Consider the following 10,684-nt stretch of genomic DNA (forward strand, 5'->3'; position numbering starts at 1 on the left):
ATTAATAAAACATTAATTAAAACAGCAGTAGAGGCTATTAATCTAAATCAAACTTTAAAGCATCTGACAAGCCAAACAACTAATGTATCAAGTAACAAGTGGCACCATTAAAAAGCTCTTTATAAACATAGCATCAAAACTTTTATCAAACCAGCACCAGCCTGTTAACCTGGAAAAACAAAGACAGTGTGGAGCCCAAGATCATAATGTGCAATCTGAAAGTAGTAGGTTGCTTTATCATGACTACATGTTCATGTTCACAAAAAGGAAAGTATTAGGGTCTGATTGCTCATGAGCAAGTAAGAAAAGAGCAAACAACATTATCTAGCAGTAAACAAGCATAAACATCAGAGCCACAGAGAAGAAGAGAGCTCATAGATCTTGCTGTAAAACAAGTACCTATGTTTTGTCTAAATGAATAAGTGGCTGTTTTTTTTTCTACAAACAAACCTGTTTCATGCACTTTTTCTCTGGTCTGATGTTTGTCTGCCTATAACTGTCTACTGAGAGGTGGTGTCAAAGTGATGATTGTGGACATGAACTAAAAAATGTAAAATAAAAAAGCAAGGAATTAGTGCCACCTAGTGTTCAGTGACATGTGTTAAACATTACTCGGTTGGCTGCCCTAACTGAGCCATCAGGTCTTAATAACAATTCCCTGAAAGGTGTTTCATCCAAAATTCTATTTTAAATATTTACTATTTCATAACTTCATATGTCATAATGTTCCACCAATAAACTATAACCTACCTTCTTGTACACAGGGGAGACGCTCATACCAAATCGCTCTGATCTTTTTCTCATTTTCTCGATGTAGACCTGAGGACCACAGAGGATGTAAATCATTACTTGGAAAGTAATCAATACGTTCTGCGCAAGTCCTGAGAGGCAATGCATTATAATATATTTTTCTTGCTTGTGATCTTGACAAACATTGATTCCTCGTGATCAGTACTTACAGGTTTTCGTGTATGCGGCATAAGAGCATGTTCTAGAGGCAGCATGACGGATAATAACCAGAACTATGCTTCAGCGGGTGTGTGGAAAACAACTTATGTCATGTAAAGATCATAAGAACATTTCGTGTTGTGATCACGACAAAACAAGAAAGAAAAAAATTATAATAATGCAATGACTCTTAGGACTTTCGTAAGATTCAGACTGTGTTGAAGTCAGTTAGGACTACCTCAACCTCTAAACTTAGGGGTTATTAATATTTAGAAATATTTATTTTTCAATGCTTAAGTTTAATTGTCCATGTTTATCAGGGATCCAATTTATACATTATTTTAGAAAGTAATATGCTTATATATATATATATATATATATATATATATATATATATATTTTTTTATTATAAATCTTTTTTCCCCCATAACAATAAAGCGATGTCTGATGCTGTTATTAGACTCCACCTGGCTGAAGCTAAAGAAATACACCCGTTTTATTTAATTTCTTGTACAGCTAAGGTGCTAAACAGAAAAATAATCTTGAAAAAAAATTCTTAAATTCTCTTTTATGGTTTAAATTTCAGAAGTAATATACCTCAAAATGCTTTTCGCACTAAATCTTTGCTGCTTTACTTTAGGTGACCACAGAAAATAGGTTTTCTATTTCAGCCCTTTAAACCACCAGGGCAGTGTGTAACCCCTAGATAATGTGTTCACATCACTAGGAAGAAAGATGTTATGTTTATATAATATGGAGAATAATGTTTATAATACATAATATGGAGTGCAATCCAAACCCAGGTGCTAGCTTTAAATAGCACACCTCAAAGTAAAGTCTGTGGTATAGATCCTTTAAACAAAGTGGGAATTTCTCATCATTGAATATAAAAGAATTAAGTTTTTTGACACAAGCTTAACACTTGTAGAAGTTTGATGAATAATTCCACTATAGATACAGATAATTTTTAGGCTTCTAGGGATATATTAATCTTTTCTTTATGCTACAAATATAAATGTATACTTTTTGTAAATTTGCAAACTCACTAAAAATAACGAGTGCCTTGCCTGTATTGCTTAAGAAGGCTATTACAAATGAAGCTGTATTTTAAAAGCTTGGTAAAACAAATCCCCCGGTTCAGTGTATTAAACTGCTTGCACTTAGTGATGCAAGAAAAAAAATACCTCAGAAGCCGATTCCGAAAGGTTGATTTTTATAACTTTATTCGTTGCCTCCCTGAACAAAGTAATAAACAGAAAGATTAGTACATTTAACATTAAACTACTCTTTTAGGCTTAAGAAGCTTAAAAATAAACATAATATCTAAAAGTCACTGATGCCCTCTTTTGTTTATTGTTTAGTTCAGGGGACCTCAATCTTATCTACAAATGGCCAGTGTGGTTGCACATTTTCTTTCCAGAAAAACAGGGGGAGTTGATGAATTTATTTTTCAAACGGCTTTGAGATGAGTCTTCTGTTTGGTTGGAATGTTGAACCCCAGATACACTGGCCATTTTTTTACGCACACAACTGTACACCCTTGGTCTCACATAGCTCAAAGGAGGCTACGCAATTTGGCTAGCCAATATATTATAGTTACTAGGTTAGTTTGCTCACTGCTTGTCACAGTGCCATAATAAAAATCATTACACACACTAAAGATACTGAAATGGGGTTCTATTAAAAATCATAACGGAAAATAAAGAATTTTTTTACAGCTTTAAGAAATAATCAATAAAATCTCTCATGCTTTTAAGGTTGAATATTCAAAAATTACTTATGTCGCTTACATGCATTTAAAAAAATCTAATAAGTGCACAGTACATGAAAATGAACCGTGTTTGTAACACTTCAAAAAATGCAGATACAGCACCACATGCTGGACAAAACTAGACTGTACAAAATTGGTATAAATACGGAAAGAACTGTAACGGGAATCGCAAACGACGTGTTCTTGGTCTTGTTCAGGGAAATATACGTGTCAGGTGCAGGTGAATCTTTTGGAGCTTCTGCCTCAGGTGCAGGTGCCTCTTCTGGATCCTCTGCCTCAGGTGCCTCTTCTGGAGCCTCTGTCTCAGGTGCCTCTCCTGGAGCTTCTGCCTCGGGTGCTGCTGCCTCCTAAACAAAATGTATTTGCCTTTAACAAAGCTTTACTCAAGGACTGTGCGTAATTTAACTAAATGCTGAAGTTAAAACTACTAAATCTCCTAAAGGATTTTTTTTTATGTTATAAACATTTCAGGATATGCTTTATGTGCTCCCTATATAAGTACAGTAATCCTATAGAAACAGTATTTTTGCATCATAAACACAAAGGTTATGGTTAACCTGCTTAGATAACTTCAGTTTTAAAATGTTCACCCAAACAGTTTGACTAAGATTTTTACATTTGCATTATTATTATATGGTTTACTGAGGTAAGTCATATAATAATAATGCAAATGTAAAAATTTAGATTTACGTAGTTAAAATACTACGTAAATCCACATTTTTACATTTGCATTATTATTTGTGCTTGTGTAGCTGACACTATCTTCATTCCCCTCACATGACAGAAAACATCTAAAGAATCCTAGTGTTCGGTAATTTTAGTTTTACTTAGTTTTTTATATGCACAGACTAAAAGGAGGTAACATACAGCGTAATGTACCAATTAAAACACTTTCAAACACATTTTATATCAACTTTGCTGACAATGCTACAGCTACAACATCTAATTTTAACTTTATTATTACCTCGTGTTTAGACACTCAATATCAAGTAGTCATTTATTCTTATATAAGCATTATAAAATTAATCTACAGTTAATAACATGACTTTCATTCAGCCAGTTGGTGTTTGAACTGGAGTGATAAAACTAAAAAGGCACAGGAGTTACTCTGCAACCAAACACAACCATCTCACATAGAAATAAACCTCCCCGAATGTGAATTAAGATATAACATAAGAGATGCAGTTCCACACACATACATACCATCATCGATGTACGCCTGCAGCTGGGCAATCAGATCTCTCTTACCCTTAATATCCAGTCCCAGGATAGCACATTCCTGCTTCAGCTCAGCTACTACAAACACCACCACAGATGCAAGAAAATATGTATTTCATCAAGCACAAATTTATGCAAAGCATCACACAACTACTACATGTGCTCCCTACAGATATTCATTTATTGTTATGATTAGTTTCATACAGAGTTGCTATTCAGAAATCTTTTACATTTGTTTAGGGTATGTTTTGAAGGCTTAGTAATGACACTGTAGCAAAAAAAAAAAAAAAAAACAGGACCATAACTACAAAAAAATAAATAAACAAGCATTACATTTTCTTTGGTTAATTTTGCAGTCTGTTATGGTTTGATAAGATACCAAACTTATTTATCTGCAGTCAAATCTGAATAAACAACCAAATTCTTGTTCTTTTTGTTCATTTCCCAGGAAAATTCCTAATCACAACATAATCTTGTACATGTACAGCCTTTTGACGTGACCTTTTGAAGGCACAGTTTTGAACATTAATGCACCTTGTGCTACATACAAATAGATTTTCAGATTTTATCACATTTCTGGCAAAGTAAAAAAAAAAAAATGGACTGCTTATCAGATAATGATGCTTTTAGGACCTTCTCTGATTCTCTGCCTTGAGTAAAGCTTATGGTTGTTACTGGGCAGTGAAATGCTTTTTAATGTGGCATGACTGCAATGCACTTGATTTACACTGAAGAAATGATTGTACATCTTATTTCACACCACTGTTCTATATAGGTTACATGTCTGTATCGTGCGCATGCGCAAAAACGTTAACTCTGGCTTAAATAATACGGTTAACTAAATATTTTCGTAACGTATTTATAAATCAGGAATAATACCAATGACGTTTAATTAAAACAAGCAAAACCAGTTAAAATATCTCTACAGTGTTTTGTTCACTTTCAAGCTACTCGACAATTCCTGACGTTGTTATGATTCTATTTACACGCTTTTTTTTTTTTTTTATAAAAACCATTAAAGTTACTGCGATTAAGAAAAGTATTAAATTCTATATTTATAAAAAAAAAATAAAAGGGCGAATCGTCTCTCGTTAGCTATTTAGCAAGAAAGACACTGGTATTAGCCGTTTTTGACTTTGCTAACTTGCAAAAATTCATCCCACACCTTCAGACACATTAGGGATATTTAAAAAACTTTTATATTTTTAAGACTATAACTAAAGACTTGAAACGTGCAGTGTTTGTTTAGTTACCTTCAACTGAAAAAATGTAAGCAGCTCCATTGTTGCGTTTCAGCTGTGGCTTCTGGCTGGTATACCTGCTTTGATATCGCCACCTACAGGCCTTTTGGAGAATATATTTTCATTTAAAATGGATGGTTGCTTCCAACCGGGGACAGGGATTTCTAATTACATTAAGGTCACAAAGTCAGACGTCTCTTTTGGATTTTTTCGGTTCCAAAAAAATCATCTTTATTATCAGAAATACACAAGTTTAGAGAGCTCAATTTTTGTCTGGTTTTTTTTTTTCTATTCTGGTGGGGCGTGCCTATTTTGTCTTACCACCAACCACCTCTAGATGTCACTTATCTGCAGATTATCCAATTTATATGCAATTATAACTGTAAAAAATTAACAATGAAGATTAAGTTCAGACTATAACTAAAGAGTTGTTGAAAGGGAGAATTTAACTGTTTTTATTTACAGTGGAACCTCGGGTTACGAATTTAATTCGTTCCGGTACTTTATTCGTAACCTGAAAAGTTCGTATCCCGATACAAATTTCCCCATAATAATGAACAGAAACTTCGGTAATTCGTTCTGGACAACCAAAAATATTACTTAAATAAAAATAAAGCCAATTTTCACTAATATTATTTACTTTTAACATGTTATATTAAAATCATACCACATAAAAACATACAAAAGAGGAAAAGATCTTTACCGGGTACTTTCCCTTTGAGAAGACTCGCTGCAGGAGACGACGTTCGTAGAAGGGGGAGGAGGGAGAGTTATTGTTTGGAAGGAGAATCTTATTATATTATATTATTTATATATTATTAAATATTATATTATAGAATATTAAAGACAGTGTTATTAACACGAACGCTGAGACATTAGAGGGAAAATGAGAGCTGTTTCTTTAAGGCTACTATCAGTTGGTATTGAAGTCCAGAGTGAAATTCATTATGGGTATTGTACTTCGGAAAAGACTGTAACCCTGCTAATCTATCTTCATAAAAACAAGTAAAGTGGTTATGCATCGGCTAATGTTGTCCATCTCATCATTCCACGAGCATCAACTAACGAGGTTGTTACGCTGCTGCCGGGAAAAGTTCAAGCGGATAAGTAACACGATGCTCTCGCTAGGGACACAGGACACTAACTGATGTGACGAGCTGCGTGGATAGAGCAAAAACAACCAACTTGCCTGCGATTTTCTGGTGAGCGACGTTCGTATCCCGATATATTGTTCGTAACCAGGGGCAAAAATTTTGATGAACTGCGATTCGTAACCTGAATTATACGTATGCCGGGGCGTTTGTAACCCGAGGTTCCACTGTATTTTTTATTTTACTATTTCCCATTATCTCTTGAATTTGAATAGACCATTTCTAAGAAAATAAACAGTAAAAATCCTTACCCCACTTTCTGTTAAACACATCTAATCCTCTTCAATTCTGAGAGTCTGAAAAGTTCCACATTTTGGAATCTACAACACTCATGTTATATGACAAGCATGTTAATTTTCATTAACACCATTATGGTCTATGATAAATAATGATCTGGGCACACTGGAATCTATTTAAATTAAAACAGAACATGCATGTGATCAACCGTGTTGCAAGATATATTGCTATATAATATATCTATCAATATTAGGTAGAAGTAGGAGATATTTGATGTACAACCCTGATTAACAACCACCTAAAAAGTTTGGACATTTGAGCAATACCCACAAAAACAAGAATCTGTGAATCTTAATTCTCTTTAACATTTATTTGTCAGCAACTTGAACTAAAATGTTTTTGAACCTGTTGCCATTTAACAAACACAAATACATAGAACAAATAAAACACATGGAATCAATAAGATTTTTAACATAACATTTGACTGCCTCCCAACCTCTCCCAAGTGCTGCTGGGAAAATTACAATGCACTTCATGCACTGGGCTTTACCAGGAACCTTGCCAGAACTGATGTAGTCCATCAGAGTCTTTTTCACAGCCTGGATCTCCTCTGTAGACCACTATCTCCATGGGTTTTTTGAAGATCCTGAATAAAATAAAAGTAATTGGTAATTGTGATAAAAGTGACTCATATCAAAAAAAATAAATACATGAGCTTTAGTTTGTCTTTCACTGTTTTACAGTTTTAGACACATTTGTGCTAAAATGCTCGCTTGCATAGTTGTAATTCTGGCACATTTATATACGTCACCTTTACATGGTCTTAAGCACAAATTCCTGCACTGGAAATTGGTTATAGCTTAATACAGGAGGACCTTTCCCTTTCTTTACATGTATAAGCCTTCAGTAACTAAACATTGTGGATAAATGTCTGAAATCGGTTATTGCTAATTAAAAACTGTGCATATGATTGAATTATATTGGTCCAGGGTGACCAAAAGCAAACGATCTAAAAAAGGATAAAAAAAAAAAAAAAAAGGGATCCAATTCTGATATCTAGTTTCACCTTCATGTGAAAATCAAGGGGGCTTTTATTAAAATAGGTCCTGGTGCAGATTCATATTAAAATGACTTTTGACAGAAAATTGAATGACCCATTTCATAAGACATTTGAAAAACAGCTTTGTTGTGTATTGTTCTTCCAAGTCATTGCCAATCAGCTGCAGTACTTTTAAACAAAAGATAAACAGGTGAAATTAGAAAAAATCTTTTCAATTCATTCTCTTTTAGGATATTAAAATATAGCATAAGAAAATAAAAATAAAAAACAAGTAAAAGACATTCAAATCATAAAAGCCCTAAACAGAATGCACACTTTCTTTACAAGTACAACATTCCCAGATGTTTTCAATATCAGAATATTATTACCTTTAGATGGTTGATGACTTTTGTGTTGTCTAACTTCAGCAGTTGTCTTTGATTTGTCTGTATAATAAAAAGCTCTTTCATCAAATGATTCAATAAGAACTAAATATCATTAAGCACTTAATTGTTTTCTTCCAGTAATATTTCATCTCCAGCATTCCCATCATTCCCTACATTAGCTAACTACATACCTGCAGAATTTGATGGTGGAGGTGAAGCATTGTTTTCTTTCTCGTTTTCAGAGTCTGATCCTTCACTGTCCATCAGTACTCTCTCTAGTAAACACAGCAACCTCAGAGAAAATGATTATAGCTAAATAAATGGAGAATCATTTTAACTGCAACATTCATCAAATAATTTATAACCAAGGGTGGTGTTTCTGTTAATAATAACATGAAATTTGAGATTTTTTAAACATCTTTATTTTACTCAGGCCTGTTTTACCTTGTGAATCAATCTGGATCTCATCTAGATTCCTTTCTTTGAATTGAGATAGTTGTCCTCTCTCCAACTTTACTTATCTTCTTCAGCTGTGATGTACCTTCAGGTAGCCTGTAGTACTGCCTGTACTAAAAAGTCAGCAAGGTCATCCATCTCATTGTCTTTCAAATTAAGGACCATGGACATAGTGGCCATGTGCTTTCTCAGCCTAGTAGAGGATAACGCATCAGGGTGTTCTGCTCCACAGCTTTGAGCAATCTGACGAATAATGTGTGATCCTCTAAAGTGACTGAGTGCTTGTGGTAATCCAACCATGAACACGTTCTTATTGGGCACATCAAAGCTATTGCGAGTTTTTACAAGTAACTCAACTGAGGTCACGATATCAGGAGTGAGAACAACTGGGACTTTTCATCCACGTTTGTCTTTTATCTCAATTCTCTGGAAGTGCTTACACAGTTTCTTTTCAAGGTCTGTCAGAGCGAGTTCTACATCTGGATGAGTCAGTGAGGTGTGCCTCAATGTAAAAGCAGTAAGGAACAGCTTGGATATCTCTCCTTCCCTTTTACAATTGAACAGAATCACCTGAGTGTCACTTTTGCAACTTCTGCCCAGTGCTTGTTACTTTTCAGGTTTGTTTGGCTCTCATTACTCTGTCTATCAAGATACTGATGCATTTTTTCACATCTTCAGCAAAGGGAAGAAGTTGGAGAGTTCCACTTTGCCTCGCTCAAATTTCGGAGGGCCTCGGATGAGACACGCTCTCTCCATTTAGTTTCACAGATTTGTTTGAAAGCTTGCACATTGCTAATGGTGTTCTTATCACCTGACATCATCGGGAGGGAGAGGAGGAAGACGTCTACAGAGACGGCAGGGAAAGGAGAAGTGTAGGAGAGTGGAGGTTTGGGTTCAATGTGGGTACAATGACTGGTAAAGGGAGAGAGGTAGCTGATATGATGTAGAGGAGAAAGGTAGATGTGTTGTTTCTAAAAGGGTGATGAACGTGAAGCTGGAAGTTGAAGGTGTGATGATAAATGTCAGTGCTTATGCTCCACAAGTGGGTTGTGAGATGAAGGAGAAGAAAACATTCTGGAGTGAGTTGGATGAAGTGGTAGAAGGTGTACCTAGGAATGAAAGTTTGGTGATTGGGGCGGATTTTAATGGGCATGTAGGTGAAGGGAACAGAGGTGATGAGGAGGTGATGGGTAGGTATGGCTTTAAGGAGAGGAATATGTTAGGGCAGATGTTGGTAGATTTTGCTAAAAGGATGAAAATTGCAGTGGTGAACACTTATTTTCAGAAGAAGGAGGATCAGACGTGACAGAGTGGCGGAAGGTGCATACAGGTGGACTATGTTCTATGTAGGAGATGCAACCTAAAGGAGATTGGAGACTGTAAGGTGTTGGCAGGGGACAGTGTAGCTAGACAGCATCAGATGGTGGTCTGTAGGATGGTTTGGGAGGTGAAGAATTGGAGGAGAGTAAAGACTAAAAGAAGAATAAGATGGTGAAAACTGATGGAGGAAGACTGCAGTGTGAGATTCAGGGAAGAGGTCAGACAGGGGCTTGGTAATGGGATGTGGTGAAATGAGAAGCTGTATGAGAAATTGGACACTAAGGAAGAATGGAATAAAGAATGGAGATGGAAATGTCTTGACTAGCGAGGAAAGTGTGTTGAGAAGCTGGACGGAGTATTTTAAGCAGCTGATGAATGAGGAAAATGAGAGAAAGAGAAGGTTGGATGGTGTGGAGTTGGTGAAGCAGGAAGTGGATAGGATTAGTAAGTAGGAAGTGAGAGCAGCAATTAAAAGGATGAAGAGTGGAATGTCGGTCGGACCAGATGACATACCAGTAGAAGCATGAAGATGTTTAGGTGAGATGACAGTGGAGTTTTTAACAAGATTGTTCAACAGGATTTTGGAAGGTGAGAGGATGCCTGAGAAATAGAGAAGGAGTGTGCTGGTACCGACCTTTAAGAATAACGAAGATGTGCAGACCTGCAGTAACTACAGGAAAATTAAGTTGATCAGTCACACCATGAAGTTATGGGAAAGAGTAGTGCAAGCCAGGCTGAGAGAAGAGGCGACCATCTGTGAACAACAGTATCGTTTTATGCAGAGGAAGAGCACCACAGTTGCATTATTTGCTGTGAGAATGTTGATGGAGAAGTATAGAGAAGGTCAGAAAGAGTTGCATTGTGTGTTTGTGGATTTAGAGAACGCGTACGGCAGAGTGCTGAGAAAAGAGCTGTGG

General features: G+C 35.8%; 1 protein-coding gene and 1 long non-coding RNA gene across 4 annotated transcripts in view; both read right to left on the reverse strand.

Annotated features, from left to right (window-relative positions):
- Positions 1 to 5,350, reverse strand: part of LOC124402555 — a 129,190-nt gene extending 123,840 nt beyond the window's left edge. Inside the window, exons 1-5 of one of the 3 annotated variants that reach the window (XM_046875665.1) lie at positions 5,191 to 5,350; positions 3,923 to 4,015; positions 2,927 to 3,066; positions 2,133 to 2,184; positions 751 to 819 (exon numbers count right to left, since the gene is read on the reverse strand). The gene's annotated coding sequence lies outside the window, so the exon portion shown is untranslated. Of the gene's footprint in view, positions 1 to 750; positions 820 to 2,132; positions 3,067 to 3,922; positions 4,016 to 5,190 lie in introns of all 3 variants that reach the window. The other 2 variants (XM_046875664.1, XM_046875662.1) reach the window with 2 other exon arrangements.
- Positions 5,351 to 6,932: 1,582 nt separating this feature from the next.
- On the reverse strand, positions 6,933 to 8,556 carry LOC124402561. The gene is made up of 4 exons (XR_006928747.1): positions 8,436 to 8,556; positions 8,183 to 8,283; positions 7,995 to 8,051; positions 6,933 to 7,212 (listed from the first exon to the last, which is right to left on the reverse strand). It is a non-coding gene; the product is annotated as an uncharacterized LOC124402561 (long non-coding RNA).
- Between the last annotated feature and the right edge of the window lie 2,128 nt (positions 8,557 to 10,684).

Source organism: Silurus meridionalis, chromosome 19, assembly GCF_014805685.1.
Source record: "Silurus meridionalis isolate SWU-2019-XX chromosome 19, ASM1480568v1, whole genome shotgun sequence".
Taxonomy (NCBI): Eukaryota; Metazoa; Chordata; class Actinopteri; order Siluriformes; family Siluridae; genus Silurus; species Silurus meridionalis.